A 19152-nucleotide genomic window follows, 5' to 3' on the forward strand; every position below is an offset into this window, starting at 1 on the left:
GTGCCACAAGCATATTAAAAAAGATAACATGTACTCATAGCAAACAGTTTCCAAAGAATGAGGGAGAAAACGGAGGAAAGAGTTTGTCTTCTATCTTTGTATGTTCAGTTCATGATACTTAATAATTATTGAATGAAACAATGAACTTCTTAAGACTCAACATGTCATATTTTATATCTTCAGTATAGTGCTTTGACAGTAGATGAATGAAGCATCCTTCTTGTTGAACAAATAGATTGATGAGTTCAGGAAAAGAAGGTCATCAGAGAGTAACATTACCACTTTCCATAGAAGATGATAAACTGTCTGGAAATATTTGTGATCCCTACCTTCCCTAATTTTCAGCATGCATTTTCTGTTGAGCTGGTTTCAATTAGTAGATTAAGTAGCTGCAGACAAAACTTAAGGGCTCCTTCATAGATGACCCCCAATAGGTTTTTGTAATTCTCCAATTCATATAACTCCCTCTTCATGTTAAACCACCAAGACATTCCAAATAACAAGCTTTATCCTTTAGAAAGGAAAACACTTCCTAATGTACATAGTATGTACCAGTACTAACTTGAAAAATCTAGTATTCATAATCTGAGTGTATTTGTCCATTTGTAAAATAGAAAAAACATCTATTCCATATAAGACAGTTAATACAGTTAAAATGAGATTAAATATTTTGTCCAAGATCATACAGCAAGCAGGTGGTAAATTTGAAAATCAAGTCCATGTCATTCCAGCTCCTGTTAACACCTGTGACTCCCAGGTGTGTGTGTCGTATTAGGGGCCAGGTATTATACATATACTTGATATAATGGTATTAGATATAGATATAGATATAGAGATAGATATAGATATAGATGATATATCTATCTATAGATATATCAGGGACCTCCCTCAGCCAGTTTTTGTCAGAGTTACTACTTTGCACATCCATGAGCTTATCTATTTCTGCTTATTGTTCTATTTAACCTCAGTCTACCACACTCTAGTGTTACCATATCAATTAATGTGTAGGAATCTGGTTAGGTAAAACTTAGTATAGAGAGTCACCCTCAGTATAAGGAGCCATCATTAACCACCATTCCATTCCTGTATAATGTCCTTTAGTTACTTTCCCCTTCATATAGATGGTTTCCATGATTTCATGTTTGGGCATGTGTACATTCCTCCAACCATTTAAGAACACTCCTTACAAGGGTCTCTTATTCCTCTGTTGGTATCACTCAGTCTTGAGAGACACCTGTTGAGCTTTTTCAAGGAATTCCTAGTTTCTCTTTCCTTAGAATACAGCATATAAATCCTGCATGCTTCTTTGTACTCCACTCAGAATGTGCTGTTGGTCCTACAACATCAAGAGACAAGATCGCAAAGTGACTAAAAGGCATTGGTACGAGGTACATACTACCTAGACTGAAAATTCTACTCTTGCACCTGATAGCTGTTTTGCCTTGGTTAAGTATTTAAAATTTCCAAGGAAAGAGGGTAATAATCCTTAATTCATAGAGATCTTTTGGGATTTAAATGAGAAGCTGTGCAAAAGTGCTTAGCACAATTCATGGTACATAGTTGCTCAGTAAAACACTGGTAATAAAAAAAAAAATAGACTTTTCCCTGTTTTATTCTTTTAGTTCTAGATTGCTCAGAATAGCATGGTCAAAAGGATAAGTGGGACTTAGAGACCAAGTTAAAAAAAAAAATGTCTTATAATGGAACAGATTGAATAAAATAGCTCTGTTTCATGGTCAGAGTAAAATAACTTTGCTGTGTATAGCCAGTGGGTGAGACATCTTCAGTGATAGCAATGAGAAGACAATGGAAATCTTTTTGAAGTAAAATGGTTGTAAAGGGTGGAAAAAATATTCAGCACATCCTTAAGACTGTCATATGTTTTCTGGATGCTACAGATCCCCAATGTTTATAGCAGCACTTTCAACAATAGCCAAATTATGGAAAGAGCCTAAATGTCCATCAACTGATGAATGGATAAAGAAATTGTGGTTTATATACACAATGGAATACTACGTGGCAATGAGAAAGAATGAAATATGGCCTTTTGTAGCAACGTGGATGGAACTGGAGAGTGTTATGCTAAGGGAAATAAGTCAGGCAGAGAAAGACAGCTACCATATGTTTTCACTCTTATGTGGATCCTGAGAAACTTAACAGAAGGCCATGGGGGAGGGGAGGGGAAAAAAAGAGAGGGAGGGAGGCAAACCATAAGAGATTCTTAAAGACTGAGAATAAACTGAGGGCTGATGGGGGGTGGGAGGGAGGGGACAGTGTGTGATGGGCATTGAGGAGGGCACCTGTTGGGAGGAGCACTGGGTTTTGTATGCAAACCAATTTGACAATAAATTTCATATTTAAAAAAAAAAAAAGAATAAAGTGAAAAAAGAAACCAAAAAAACAAACAAACAAACATTCAAAGTTGACCATTATTGCTTAAAGAGCTGAAGAAGAGCCTGAGGAAACAGAATGCCTCCACCCACCACCCCACTCACCTCTGATCCAGGATCTTGCTCCTCTCCTGGCTCACTGCCCTGTATAAATCCACCTTCCTTCTGAAGGCAATCTCAGCTGGTGTCCAGCCCATCCCTCCTCTCTCTAGCCCTGGCAACTTCTAGCTAGTCATACCTTTCATCCATGAGGTTTTGTTTTCTTTTCCTTCTTAATTAGCACACTTGGAGGTTTATATGTTTTATTAGTCTTTACAAACAACAGGACATTTGGTTTAGTTGGTCATCTTTTTTTCATTTTTATTTCACCTGAAAATTTTCTTGCTAAAATTAACACTGGTCAATGTTAATGACGTGTAGCCAATGACGTGTAGCCAATCCAGTGATTTCTTTTCATTCCTTATTTAATTTAACCTATCCAAAACGTTTAATATGACTGCCTGTTCCCATATTTGTTAACTTTTTAATTGAAGTATAACATACATACTATAATATGCACAGATTCAGGTGTACAGCTTGATAATTTTTTTTTAAGTTAGCATGTGAACATACCCACATAGCCACTCCCCAGAGCAATATACAGATACAATTGCTTCCTAATTGTTGAGGTGCATTGTTCTTCAGAAAGCTCTGGTCAACCTCTGCTAAGACATTTCCAGCCAGAATCTGCCTCTTCCTTCAATCCTGCAGACATTTGCATAAAGATCTGGAGGACCAATCACTACAGAAAAGCTTAGACAAGTCAACTTCAATAACTACATCAAAGGGTATGTGAGGATTTTTAATTCCTATTTAAAGAGTGGGAAATACATAATTCAGATCAAAGTTGTCTTAACAGTAAAAGCAGCAATGCATAACTCATTTGAATGGAGCCTTTGTGTTTATGATAACCCTATGCTTCCCCTCTACAATGAAATAAACATGCTCCCCATCAGTCCTACTGCTCAGTTTCTTTTCTCATAACCTCCCTTTTGACCCTGAAAACTGTCTCTCCATTATTCCAAAGTTGGACTTACTCCTTTCTTAGCTGTGAAGCAAAGTAACCATGTGTTCCCTGTTTCCTCTTTCTCCCCCCATCCTCTCATCATTTCTAGGAGGTGATCTTCATATCAGTACTACCCACCAGACCTGACCAGCCCTTTATAGTGTGATGGAGGACTTCTCTCCTCCTTTCTAGGGTGACCTTGGCCTTAAGACTCCATTAGCCCAACACCCGGTCCCCAGGTCAATTACCCACATTCCTGTTGCATTCACTATTCAATGTCCTCTGATGTGTCCACATTTCTTTCACTCCAAATAAGGGGGATTTATTCAGTACTCTTCAGGAGGAGCAGGAAGAACGACACAAAATCAAAGATAAACAACAAAGTCATGGTGAGTAGTGTCACTTTTAAAGACCTCCCATTGGAGTCCTCTTTCCCCTTAAGATTGTACCATCCTGCTTTTTCCCTGGACACCCCAGCTTCCCTTGGCCTCTGCCAAGAGCCAAACACTGCAACTCCTCCAGAGACTGATTTTTCTCTGTGTTCTAGCCTCTGGGGCTTTCCAGATTAGGAAAGGAAGGAAGGAAGATGCTTAGTGTACAAAGAGTCTTTGTTTCTTCAAGTGCTCTGAAGATACCTAAGAGAATATAGGGTGAACCCTGAAAAGAAAACAGAAGCCCAAGATTAGATTTGTGAAATCCTGCTTTGTGCCAAGTGCCCTGTTAAGAACTTTATGAAGATGATCCCATTCCATTTTCACAGTCCTCTAAAGCAGCTGCTATTATTACATCTACATTTTATAGATGAAGTGCCTAGAAGTTCACAGAGCTTGTAAGCCAGAGAGTCAGGATTCAAATTCAAGCAGTCATAATTCATTTTACTTTGTTGTAGAATTCTTCACACTGATAATATACTTAATCTCTCAAAGTCCACTTCACGTTCCTCAGTTCTGCCTGGAGACTCATGGTGGGTTTCACTGGTTAAATATATCTCATGTCACTGTATTATAGTCTTTTTTGAACAGAGAAAGGAAAGAGTGTAAAAGAGACCAAGGAAGATAAACTTTTCACACTGCAAGAAAGAGCATGGACCTCAGCACAAAAATAGGAGAAGACAAAATATTCTCTAAACAGAGAATAAACCAGAGAAGATAGGATACTTGAAAGAGAATGAAAATAAATGGGGCTAGAGGGGTGAATGGGCCATGTTTTAAAGGTCATGACTTCTTCCCAAGCATCATCATGGGGCAGGAATGGGAAAGAAGAAAGAAAAAGAAAGAAGCCAAAAAGAGGAGAAAGAAAGAGAAGCCAATAGGCGCAAGTTATAATTTCTTTTTTATAATGGCAAAAGATACATGGGAATATGAAAAATAAGGAGACAATACTGCATGCTCCCAGCTCCCCAGTTCCTCAGCAGAGACCAAGTTATCAGTGCTATGAATGGTGAGAGGCCTTCCATTGCCTTTGAGGGGAGGAGGGGTGCTTCATGCCTTCCTCAGCCTGACCCAGCACACTACTAATGATGACACGGGGTGGTTTAGGTCCACTTTACTGGGTTTAGCATCTATTAGAAGGTCCACTCTTCAAGCCTGCAAGAGAATTAGTCCCCAAAACTGCTGTACTTAAAAGTTTAAACTCAAATCTGTGGGTCCTTGTGGCCTACAGGATAATTCAGAGCACAGGCCAGAATGTAAACCTAGACAGCAATGTGGAATATAGGAAGGAAAGTGGGCAGTGAAATGCAGGAGGCAAAAGGGATACTAATGCAAATAGCCCCAGCATGAGGTGAGGCAGCAATGGGGACAGATGGACTGCTTTCCCCTAGGGTTCACCCTGGCTCCCACTGAGGCATCATTGGCAATAGTGGATCCTCACAAGTAGTGAGGCCTTAGCTCAGCACACCCAGCCCCAAGGCAGAGGAGTTCCAAGAGAGAAGAAGTATTCCCCTCAGGGCAAAGACCCAAGATAACAGAACAATGACATAGAAAAGGTATTCTTTGGAGAAGCAAGAGCTTCCAGAATCTTTGGTTCTCCCACTTTCAGAATGTCATAGCCTACAGAACATGGAAAAATACCTCAGATTACATGAAAATAGTTATTTTACAAAGCTGCCATGTGTAGCCTGAAAAGAAAGAAGACCAAGCAGAAGAATTGGTGTGGTAGAAGAATTCTGCATTGCTGTTATTTTAATTAGAATTTTATATCAGTACTTACAAGGAAGTTAGTCTCTAGTTTTCCTTTTTTGCACAATCTTTATCAGGTACAGCCATCAATGTAATACTTACCTTGTAAGGAAAGATATGAATGTTTTCTTTCTCTGTAATTTCTCTCTCTCTCTCTCTCTCTCTCTCTCTCTCTCTCCCCCCCCTTCTCTCTCTTTCCCTCCCTCTCCCGCCCTCTCTCTCCCTCTCTCTCCCTCTCTCTCCCTCTCTCTCCCTCTCTCTCCCTCTCTCTCCCTCTCTCTCCCTCTCTCTCTCTCTCTCTCTCCCTGTTAAGTTTCCTATAAAGTCATCTGAATCTAGTGGGTTTTTGTGGGTTTTGGGAATGAGATAGTGCAGGGACTGTACTTGGGTGCCCTCAACTGTAACTGCCAAATCCAGTGTTCCTGGACAGCTGAAACTTTATGTCATAGATCTTCTAGGACAGCTAAAACTATGCCCTTGAGTAGCGTATCTTGCAGGAATGTGGGGGCAGGATGCTCTGGAAAGGAGGGACTGTACTACAAAAGACTGCGACAGACCTGACCAAAACAGTCTGCACCAAGATGGACCTCAGTGCTAGGTCCAAGGACCCAGAAGGGGAGGTCCCACAGAACCAGCCAAGAGAATCCTTGGCCACACAAAGGATAGAAATCAAGCACAAACCAGGAGGAAGTGAGAGCAGAATTTACTGAAGAGAGAGTTAGACACAGAGCACCTGGGAGACTCAAAAAGGAAAAGGAAGAGAGTCTCATCTTTGCTAGGGGTTTGGTGTTTTTGTTGGGGACAGTAGTCTCGTGTACCTGTCCTCTCAGACAGGTACTAACCAGGTCTAACCAGAACAAGGACAAAGGTCCAGGTGTCCTTCATAAGTCACTTATTCCTTGGAACCAGAGGGTCGAGACATCCTGATGTCTGGTGCCGGTGGCCTGGAATATGCATATGATGGCTTTGTCCAGTCATTCTCTCACAGTCATTCCTTAGATGTTACCTATTGTGTTGGAAGGTGTCAAAGAAATCATGAACTCTTTGTCCCTTACAAGGAGGACATACATGACTTGTATGTGTAAAGTAGGGTGCAAATCCTAGCAAGAATAGAAGCAAGAAAAGGAGTAAAAAGCAGATTTTTATGGAGTCCTTTGGTTTCCCTATCTCAGCTAGTTTATTCTTCTGTATTTATTGTATCAAATTGTAGCAGGATGCTTGCACAGAGTCATGACACCGAGGCTTTTCTTCCCAGGAAGCAACTTTATTCCCGCCAGCACTGTTCAGTTGGGTTAATACCCTGAGAACTGAGCCTTGAACATCCGAACATCCCGTGGCATAGTTTTTTTATATACATTTTTCTATTTTCTATTTCTTTGTCTCCCATATATGGTAACACACACAAACATGTAGTCTGATTAAGTAGTCTCAGTTTACAAGGTCATGAGGGATATTGTCCCGTAGGCGCATAGCCAGGTTACCTTGAAGTTTTTTTGTTTTTGTTTTTGTTTTTCTTTTCTCTCTCTCTCTTTTTTTTCTCTCCTTAGGGAGGGGACACTACCACAAAATAACCAGATTTTTATTTATTAGTTATGTTTTTAAGTTATGTACATTTTTTTACTTATTCACTAATCTTTATTCTTTTAGCTTTATTTTAGCTTCATTTGTTCTAAGCTTGTAAATTTAGGACTTGTATTATTTTTTGTTTTATTGAAATTAAGGTTTTTTTCTCTGACTTCTGCTTTTATTTTATTACATATATTCCGATGTGAAATATTTTCAGTATATACCATTGTTTGAAATTCTACATTTGATTAGTTCTTTTGTACCCAGAATTGTTCCATGAAGAGTTTTAATTTTCCAGGTAGAAGAGTATAAAGTATCTTATAAATAACTAGCCTTCTTATGCTGTACTCTAAGAAATTTTTATTATTTCTGCTTTATGGAACTTATTGTTTTTTATTATGTAATAAGTGGTCACTTTTTAGGCATATGTCAGGTGTAACTGAGAATGTGTATTCTCTGTTATCAGAGTATACATTATTAGTCATGTTGTTTAGGTTAATACAGCTTTACTAATTTGTTGTCTGCTTGACTTTTCTTGGGCTGAGAATTGCTGTGTCATTGCCTTCTACTATCAACCTGCTTCTATTTATGTGTCTCCTATAGTTTCTGCTGTATAAAGGGGGTTGCTGTGTCATCATTTGGTGTATAGACATTTATAACAGATCTTTATTATGAATTAAGGTCATTAGAATTATAAAGTATCTTTCTTTGTATTGCTTAATGATATCTTAGCCTTAAATATACATGGTCTGATATCAGGAACACAGCTGCTACTTATATGCGCGATAAACCTTTTCTATTTCCTTACTTTAACCTATCTGAATCACTTTGTTTTACAGTTGGATATTGCATTCTGAGCTAGTGTGAAAATCCTTTTCTTTACCTGATGAGTTGGACTAATTTATATTTAATGATACTATGATTTATTTTATTCCAACTCTATCATGTTACTTCATGTTGTATTTACTACATTGCTCTGTGTGTTCTATTTTCTTTCCTCTATTTTTGTATTTCTTTTAGCATTAGGGTGGTTTGTGTTATTCTACTTGATATCTTTATATTAATAACTTTTATAATAAACATTAGTTCCCCATTTCTCTTTAAATACTCTCCATGCCCAGCATGGAGTCCAACACAGGGTTTGAACTTATAACCCTGAGGTCAAGACCTAAGCTGAGATCAATCCAGAGTTGGATGCTTAACCAACTGAGCCACCCAGGTGTCCCTCATTCCCCATTTTTTACTTTAGGCCTTTACTATTTTGCCTGTCAGCTTTAAATGATATCGTTTTGTCCCTACCTATTACCTAGAGGATAATCAGTGAAGTAAACTTTTACTTTCTCTTTTTTCTCGCTTTACTTCTCATTCTTATTTGCACTCTTCCCATTTTGCCAGAACACATAACATTTGGTTGGCATTCTTCTACCCTTGCTCTACATTTTTAAAGTCTTGGATAACAAATAACCATATTCATCCCCCACCATCGGTTCTTTTGCCAAAGTTTTCCCAGCCATCTTCTGGTTGGATCAAACTTGTTCTATACTAACATTCCTTGGGAAAGGAGTGTGGCTAACATATTCTCTGTCTGTAATGTTTAACATTATTTTTCTATATTATTAATATTGAAAGACAGCTTAGTTGTTTGTAAAATCTTGGTTCACACTTTCTTTCCCTGAGGTTTTAAAAAAAAAATGTTTCCCTAATATTACTGATTTTGTATATTGCTATCCGGAGGTATAATTCAAAACTGATTTTATTTTCCTTATAAGTGACTTGTATTTTTTTCTCCTGAATATCAAAAGCACTTTTTTCTTTATTTTTAATGTTTGATGTACTCACCAAAATTAGTCTCAAAAGTTGACAATTTCAGGAGCGCCTGGGTGGCTCAGTGGGTTGAGCGTCCAACTCTCGATTTCAGGTCATGAACTCGTGGTTCGTGAGTTTGAGCCCCACACCAGACTCTACACTGACAATGTGGAGAGCCTGCTTGGGATTCTCTCTCCCTTTCTCTCTGACTCTCCCCCGCTTCAAAATAAATAAATAAACTTTAAAAAATAGTTATAGGTATAGAGTCCTCTTAAAAATGCATGTTAAGGTCACCTCTAATTTCCATCAGTTTTAAATCTTCTTCAGGAAGATGATATGGTTTTTTTCTGTTTTCCTATGTATCTGTTACTTTCTCTTTGATCCCCTTCATCTCTTTATTTTGTTTACCCACCTAGGTGTTTCCAATTCTATCTTCTCTTGCCCCTAACGAAATTTTAAGTTGAATGCCTTCTCTCTTAAGGAAATTCTAATTTAGTTTGCATTTCTAGGCAAACTATTCGTCTATTTTTTAATTCCCTTCTTGAGTCTGGTCAAATTTTCTTTTATATCTTCCTGATTATTGTCCTTTTCTCTTCCAAGGTTTTAAGTTTCTTATGTGAGGATTTTCTTTTCAGTATCTGCAAATGCATAAGACATATTCATTTGTGTTGTTACTGTTTTCCTCTGCTTCACAATTTCTCCTTTGTTTATTTGTTTTGATGGGAGAAGGTGGAGAATTTTCAAAGGCTGAAATATTTTAATTCCAGTTCTTTCTTTTCTTGTTATAATACCCGAATATAGATGATGTCTGTCATTTTCTTTGCATTTGAAAGCATCTGTTTTCCTGAACCAGCAATAACAAATCTGCATAAGCTTTTTCAGGAAATTTTGATGGCTTGCTACATTTCTTCATTCATGAGTACCCTCTTGATATAATGGAAAACAGTTTTTTAAATTATTAGTATGGATAGCATTTTTATCTGAGGGAGGGAGAGGAAAGCTGTTGGTGTTTTTTTACTTTATTATTCTCTTTAGTTTCTCTAGGACTCTTAATTTCCACTGCTTGCTTCCATTTGGCTTCCATCACTAACCCATGTAGTGGCAAACAGGTGTAGCAGAGATTACCCACCTCCCCTTGTAACTGTCTGTGGTTGTGTTTCCTCCCCTGACTGCTGATGTGTTGTACTTACTGTGTAGTATATGTGTGATGATCTGTGAAGCATGCAAAGTCAGAGCTGTGTGTAAGTGCCCCGACCTAAAGGAGCTGCAATTGTAAGCATTCACAGCTTGTTGTTAGCTTAACCAGTGAGTGAATTGGGCTTTGTGTACAGATGGTTCTCATTTAATTTTTAACATCATGAATATTGTGACCATGTTTTCTCAGAGTAGAGATAATGAAAATGAGAATGATCACATTACCAATAGCAGCATGACTCAGACATTACTAAAAAAGAGGCTATATGACTGGGTTATTTTAATGACAAATGGAGGGATATGTACAACTGAATTAGGGAGGTCCCAAGCAGAACATACCATGCAATTCACAAAGAATACTTTAGAGTTAGGCATGGTGGAGAATGGTATATAGAGGCACTGTCTGAAAAGTCCAGGGTGAAACAGATGAGTACTTCCAAATGAACCAAAAGTGTTTTTCATCCCTCAAGAAGGCACTAATGCTCAGCTGACAATAGTGGCCCCTGAAGTAGCTTGAGCATATCACACAAATGAGTATGATTTATCACAGCATTCCCTTGATTGTTCTATGAATCTGTAAAGTTACATTTCCTGACTCAAAGGTCAAGTAAAAATATCCCATGGACAAACAACAGGGGAAATTTTTATAACAAATGCTTTGGCCCCTTACCCCTGATTCTGTCAGATCTTACCAATGATCGCGCTTTTCACAATATGTCAGGAGACACACTGAATCATTCAACAACCCAAAATAAAATATTCCCCTTAGCTTTTAGGTACTTTGATTTGAAAAAAGAAAAAAAAGGAGTATCATATAGTCTTACTTATCTCTATGAAGATCTTAAACCACAGAAAACATAAAACAAAAGATTGTTGATATTTGTCTGAATACAAAGACTAGGATCTCAAATTATCAAATATCTACCTGTCTATCTATCTTTCTATCCATCTGTCTATCTCTGATGCGCATGGAAGGGCTTCCATTTCTAACGATAACCAAGCTCCTCAAGAATTGATTTCCAGACTATTTCACCTACTCCTCTCCACCTGCCAGGTAGTCAGTTGACACAATCTCTCTGTGAGTTTTTGGAAAGTAAAGCCTAACAAACCTGCCATTTAAACAAAAGTATTTATTACCTCTTAACCAGATCATCTAACTTCTTTATATGCATTTCCTCATTTGTAAGTTGGAGATTAGTTGTCATACATTATTTACTATGTTGGTTTAACAAATAAATGAGATATTACTACATGTGAAGTTTACCACATTGCCTGGCACAAGACACTTAATCAATATTTATCATCATGATCATTAGTCAAAATGATACTTGTTACAAGTGGACTAATCTGTGCAGTTGTTGAAGATAAGATTTCAGCTGTACTTAGGAAATGATTAGGATCTATTAAACTCTTACTACTCAAAGTATGATCTTCAGACCAGTAGTGTATCACCTGGGAGCTTGTTAAAAATGCAAAATTTTTTCTTTCACTTCAGACTGATTTAATCAGTCTGCATTTTAACAAGACCTCCCAGGTGATTTGCATGCATATTAACATTTGAGAAGCCTAGTATGGACCACTCCTTTTTGAAAATCACAAGGTGGGAGGTGCCTGGGTGACTCAGTCAGTTAAGCATCCAAATTTGACTCAGGGCCTGATATCATGGTTCCAGAATTTGAGCCCCGCATCAGCTCAGAGTCTGGAGCTCTGCTTCAGATTCTGTGTCTCCCTCTCTCTGTCCACCCTTCCCCCACTCACACTCTGTCTCTCTCTCTCTCTCTCTCAAAAATAAATAAAGTGTAAAAAAAAATTTTTTTTAATCACATCAGGGGTATGGCATTGGGCCCCAGAATGCAGCCAAGAAGGAGAATTTAGAGGCTGATGTTAATTAGAGGCTTAGCTAATAAGGTGACATACGGGTCTGTTCAGTAACTAAAGACTCCAACCTGTTTGGATCAGTTCTCCTTTTTTTTTTTTTATTTTATTCATTTCAATAATTTTTTCAATTATAATTAACATGTAGTTGTTAGGTTAGTTTCAGCTGTACAATATAATGATTAAACAATTCTGTACATTTCTCAGTGCTCATCAAGACAGGTGCAGTCTTGGGGCACAAAGCTCGCTCAGTCAGTATAGCATGTGATTCTTGATCTTGGGGTTGTGAGTTCAAGCCCCACACTGGGTGTAGAGTTTACTTTAAAAAGAAAAATAAATAAAAATGTACTCCTAATCCCCTTTATCTATTTCACCCATTCGCCCCCACCCACCTCCCCTCTGGCAACTATCAGTTCTCTGTGTGTAAGAGTCATATTTTTTATGTCACCAGAAACTAATATAATACTGTATATTAATCATACTTGAATAAAAATAAATTTTAAAAAATGGCTAAAATCAAAAACACAAGAAATAACAAGGGTTGGCAAGGATATATGGAATAAAAGACACCCTCGTGCACTGTTGGTGGGAATGCAAACTGGTGCAGCCACTGTGGAAAACACTATGGAGGTTCCTCAAAATATTAAAAAATAGAATCGCCATATGATCCAGTAATTGCACTACTGGATATTTACCTAAAGAAGATGAAAACACTAATTTGAAAATATATATGAACCCCTATGTTTATTGCACCATTACTTACAATAGCCAAACTATGGAAGCAGCCCATCAGTAGATGAATGGATAAAGATGTGGTATCTATACAATGGAATATTACTCTATAGTCTTTTTATAAATGGAAATATGACACTTACCTGGCCTAGGACACACATTGGACAAGAAAGTAGAACGTGAAAGGAAGAGATGGTTTAGTCAATAAATGGATGGATTTTAGGCAGTAGTTGGAAATCTCCACTGCCTGCAGGCATTGAAACCTCAGAAGTTAGGTTGGAGGAACTAGGGAATTTTGTCTATGGTTCACTAGGCCAGAGCTTTATCTGGACATGCAGTCTAGGCATTAGGGCAGGTGTTGGGTGCCTATGTGCAGGGGCATTTGTGTGTGCATATGTGTATACAGGCATGTAAGTATTTGATACACAATTCCATCTCAATCACACCCTTTTTGCTTGAGATACTATACATCATGACCCTGCTTTATCTTCCAAGAATTTCATTCTGTGCCATGAGGAACCAGCCACAATACCACCTAATGAAGAGCCTATAAGATGTACGTTGCTTCTTCACAAAAGTGTCTCTTTGTATAGAACATGAAACAGAATTTTCCAAACAGCAGAATAATTCTCCTTAGAGTTGGATCAGTTTAATAAGCCTCTTGAGGTTCAAGTTCAGATAGAGACATCAATTACTGAAGTCTTTGGCTCCTGCTATGAAAATCTATTACTTCCAACTCCCTACATGTACTTCCCTAAGGTTTCCACTGCTATAAAATTAACCAATAAATACAAAAGAAATTTAGCAAGTATTTAATTTTCTTTTCCAAATTTATGTGTTTCTCATATTTTAGTTCTAATAGTTATATCTCATTTATTTTTGTTTTGTATCTGAAAAGTAACAAAGTTGAGGTGAATGTATTTTTGTTATAACATCTGTTTACATTGTATCTCTGGGATTTTTCTTTGCTGTTAATATTAATTATCTTTAAAAATATGTTCACTTTTAGCATACCTATTTATTTCTTTTTTTTTAGTATATTCATTTATTTTGAGAGAGAGAGAGAGAGACAGTGCAAGTGGGGGAGGGACAGAGGGAGAGAGAGAGAGAGAGAGAGAGAAAGAGAAAGGAGGGAGAGAGAATCCTAAGCAGGCTCCGCTTTGTCACTGCAGAGCCCCATGCAGGGCTCAAACTCACGAACTGTGAGATCATGACCTGAGCTGAGATCAAGAGTCAGACACTTAACCGACTGAGCCACCCAGGTGTCCCTATTTCATGATTTCTTAACCAAGAAGAAATACTATAATAATGGGAGAGTCCATTCTCCAATCAGGAAAAGTTTGAGGGTTTATTTCCTTACCCACCCCAAGTCCCCTCAGAAGACTAATCAGTTATGAACACTCCCTAGTTGTAGACTGCAGAGCACCACATAGATCCCCCTTCAAGGGAAGCATTCATTTACTCAGGAGCTGGGAGTGCTGGCCACTGAGGGTTCCCAGCTGCATTCCTTTCCAGGAATTACCTTCAGCCAAAGGATGCTGCACTACCCTAAATTATCACCTTCCTAATGCAGCGACTGCATCCAATGTCTCCTTGATTCAGGGTACACGGGATTTTCCCCCTTGCCCAATTCAGGAAAAGTGTACAGGGTCATCTTCTCTCCAGAGTTCCTCATGGGATCAGTGAGGACTTGTAATTCACCTTGTCACTCTGCACAATTCACACCTGTTCAAATGTTAGTCCTGAGCGTATTGCATGATACACTATCTGCATGAAAACTCTCAGAGTCCAAGACAGTTGACAGCAGGAACAGCCACAGAAAGCAGACTTGACTGTGACTGCAAGCTGGCAGGCAGAAAATGAGGTCCCACAAGACTGCCCTGTAAGCTGCCCTGGGCACAGTTTGAGTAGGAGAGCTCTTATTGTGTGGAACCATATGCTTCCCTTTTCTTATTCTTTTGCTATGTTGAAAGGTACTTTTTCTAAGAGTAGGAAAAGTTAATTAAAAGTTAACTAATGTTGGTTGTATGTCTTTATTCTGAGTTGGTTCTAGGTCTGATAATGGATTTTAGGATTTAAGCAGGAAGGTATGGTAGGCAGCCTTTAAAATGGGCCCCAGTGATCCCTACTGCCTGGTATTCATGCTCTTGTGTAATTACTTCCTCTTGAGGGTGGGAAGGACTAGTGACCTATTTCTAACAAATAGAATGTGCCAAAAGCATTGAACTGTCTCTTTCAATATGAGGTCACTGAAAGACTGTGATTTCCATCTTTCTGACCCTCTCACTTTCTCCCTCTCAGACCTCTCTCTTTTGGGAATCAGGACAAACTTCCTTGTTGTGAGAAGCTCTATGGAGATGCCCCTGTGGCAAGAAGGGTCATGTTGCAAGCAGCCAGAATACCTGAGGCTGAGCCACACAAGTGAGCCTAGAAATGGATCATCCCTTAGTTGAGCCTTGAGATGACTAAGGCCTGAATGACACCGTGACTGCAGAGGCATCCAACTCGACCATGCCCAGAGTTCTGACCACAGAGACTGTGACATGATAAGTGTTAGTTTTAAGCTACTAAACCTAATTTTTTCAATGTTTTATTTATTTTTGAGAGAGCACAAGCAGGGGATGAGCAGAGAGAAAGGGACAGAGGATCCGAAGCAGGTTCTGCACTGACAGCATCAAGCCCGATGTGGAGCTTGAACTCACAACCCATGAGATCATGACCTGAGCTGAAGTAGGACACTTAACTGACTGAGCCACCCAGATGCCCCTAAACCAAAATTTTTAAAGCTTTATTGAGCTATAATTGACATTTAAAATTTTGTACATATTTAATGTATACATTTTATTGAGCTTCGACGTGTACAAACACCTGTGATACCATCCTCACCATCAAGATGCTAAACATATCCGTCACCCCCCTGTATTGTTTGTGTGTATGTGTGTGTGAGAACACCTAAAATGAGGACTGTTCTCTTAACATATTTTAAAGTGCAGTATACCTTGTTGTTAGCTATAAGTACTACATTGTACAGCAGGTTTCTAGAACTTTTTCATCACGCATAACTGAAACTTTGTATCCATTCAGCACCAGTTCTCTATTTCTCCTCCCTCCAGCCCTTGGCAACTACCATTCTATGATCTGCTCCTATGAGTTTGCCTATTTTAGATACCTCATATAAGTGGAATCATGCAGTATTTATCCTTCTGTGCCTCTCTTATTTCAGTTAGCATAATGTCCTCTAAGTTGATCCATGTTATCACAAATGGTTGTATTTCCTTTTTAAGGCTGAAATTTTCCATAATATGTATATACCATATTGGCTTCATCCATTCCTCTGTTGGCAGACATTTGTGTTGTTTCCATATCTTTACTATGGTGAGTCGTGCTGCAGTGGACATAATGGTGTTGAGATCTCTTGAAGATCCTGATTTTGATTCAGAATAAACCTTACATTTAAATGGGGTGATTTGTTATACAGCCATAAGTAACTAATACAGAGGGTTGACACTTCTTACAGTATATTATTCCCTGACCCAATTAACATGAGCCTTTCCAAATCAGGTGCTTAGAGCCCCAGAATCTAGTGATGAATTGCATGTTTGGAACCATATATAAAGTACATGGCTTCAGGGATAGGGTAACAGTGGATAACTGGGTACCAGATTTCCTCACAAGCTGACTTCAGTGACCTCTGTCTCTAAAGATAGTGTCATTAATTCTCAAACAAGCATGAAAACAAAGTTGCCTGGGTAGTAGGACAATTTTTTCAAATCTATGAAAAATTTTAAATATGCATAAACATTGAAATAGTACAATGAATATCTGTAAACCCACCACCTAGATTAAATAATTATTAACCATATTTGTCTTAAATGCACACAAGGATATATGTATGAGTGTGTATATGTGTGTATATATGTGTGTGTATATGTATTTATATATCAACTTATATATGTGTGTATATCTATATGTATATATATACAAATTATATATTTATATATAAATACATATATGTGTGTATAAATAAGTTTATATATACACACATATACACACATATATAAGTTTATATATAAATGCATATACACACATATATACATATATATAACCATATCTTACAAATACACCTGATATACATATGATGACACTTTACCTCTAAATACTCCAACATGAATCTCCTAAGCATAAGGACATTCTTCTGTATAACCATAGTACTCACTTCATACTCAAATTTCTCCCAATTGCTCTAGGATTTCTAGTACAGCTGTTTTGTGGTACTGGAGCTGGATATAATGGGACATGGGTAGATATGCATGTTGCAAGGAATATAATGTATATCAGACTTTGTTTACACCATATGGGGTCCTCTCATCTTTATCTGTGTCCTGGAACTCTGTCCATTTGTTTCATTCCAGCTGCTGCTATAGCAACCTCTGTGTAGAGCCTGATCGAGGTCATGTGGGCACTACCAGATAGCCCTTCACCTCATGCCCCAAATTCCTATCTCTCACTTCCCACCTCTAGTTTCCTCGTTGACAAGGAGTCATACGATCATTGGTGTATCCATCTATACAGGAAGGTATTGTGTCTTTCTAGTTTTAGCCTTTCCTCACAAGGAAATTCCTTGCATGTAGTGACAGTTAAATATTTGTTAAGTAAGTTCAAGAAATATTAATTTTGTGTTAATTCTATTAGTGTAATTGAAAGGAAATAGTCTTTCAAGAATGAAAGAAACTGGAGGTAGAAATATTATTTGAAGATTCATGGGCACTAATTCTGCTTTCTAGACCTGAAGTGTTGCCTGGTTAACATGGCATTTGGTTCGAGAAGGATATGATGCCTGAAACATTCCTTTAAAGGACCCACATAAAATTAGTGTTAGTTACTACTTTTTTTTACGTTTATTTATTTATTTTGAGAGAGAGAGAGAATGTGTGCATGTGGGCAGGGAGGGGAAGGGCAGAGAGAAAGAGGGAGAGAATCCCAAGCAAGTCCCATGGCCAACACAGAGTCTGATGCAGGGTCCAATACCAGGAACCGTGAGATCATGACCTGAGCCAAAATCAAGAGACAAACACCCAACCAATGAGCCACTTAGGCACCCCAGTGTTTGTTACTTTTTAAACTTTTCTTGAGTGGTGATATAATTCCCCAATGTAAAAGGGCAGACACAACAAGGTTTGAGCTTCCAGAAAAGGGAGATTCTAAGTGTTTCTAGGAGTGTCTGTAGCAGTTGTGACCCTCCCCCCAGTAGGAACCCCTCTGAAATAGGATGCATCTACCTCTTCTCTGGGTGGACGTCTAACCTCTGATAAGTTTCTGCATCCTAGATAGAATAGGTCATGGATTTAAAATAACCTTATATGGGGTGCCTGGGTGGCTCAATCAGTTAAGTGTCCGACTTCAGCTCAGGTCATGATCTCACTGTCCGTGAGTTCGAGCCCTGCGTAGGGCTCTGTGCTGATAGCTCAGAGCGTGGAGTCTGCTTCAGATTCTGTATCTCTCTCTCTCTCTGCCCCTCCCCTGCTCATGCTCTGTCTCTCTCTGTCTCAAAAATAAATAAAAAAAATTTTAAAATTTAAAAAAAATAACCTCTCTCACATGTGAGATCTCTTTTTTCTAATCTTCAACCTGCCAGGAATGCTTTGAAAAATGAATTGCATTATTAAGTTAAAAATGAATTGCATTATTAACATTAACTTAATGTTAACCTAATTTTTTTTTTGTACTTTGGGGTTAGAATCTCTTGGTTATTTTTACATTATCATTATCATTATAATGCACATTTTACTGATTTTTAAAATATTTTTGTGCCTTTAGCCATAAGTAAATGGTGTATAATTGTTTGTTTCCTTTCTACGTTATTAGTACCCTTACTTGGCTGCAGAATGATGTTACCCCCAAAAAATGAATTCTGAAGCTTCCTATACTTACATTGTGCAATATGCTCCTCATTCAGGTTTCCATCAAGGTTATTCTAAAGCAGTACCTTTTCTCTATACCTACTAGAGCTTTTGATGCATAGGAGATACTTGAGTACCCACTTATCATTTGTTGATTTAATAATTTATTGACCCAGCAATTCTGCAATGCTGCTGAGTTGCTTGTCTGCTCCTTTTCTGACTAGGAAGTTAGATAATCTTTTTAAAAAATGAAACAGTGCTAGTTGGTAAACCTTAGGATTAATATAGTTTGAAACCTTTACTGTGATACTGAAAGTGGAGGTGGTGCTTAGAGAAGGGCTTTTCTTGACACAAATATGTCTCAACCTAGAATAAATGTCCAAAACCTAGAATTGTGCTTCTGCTATGTGACACCCTCATTCCAGGATTTTCTAGACTCTGTGTGAATCCCATATAGCTCCCCT

This window comes from Panthera pardus, unplaced genomic scaffold, assembly GCF_024362965.1.
Source record: "Panthera pardus isolate Hobbes unplaced genomic scaffold, ASM2436296v1 HiC_scaffold_12, whole genome shotgun sequence".
In the NCBI taxonomy this organism is placed as follows: Eukaryota; Metazoa; Chordata; class Mammalia; order Carnivora; family Felidae; genus Panthera; species Panthera pardus.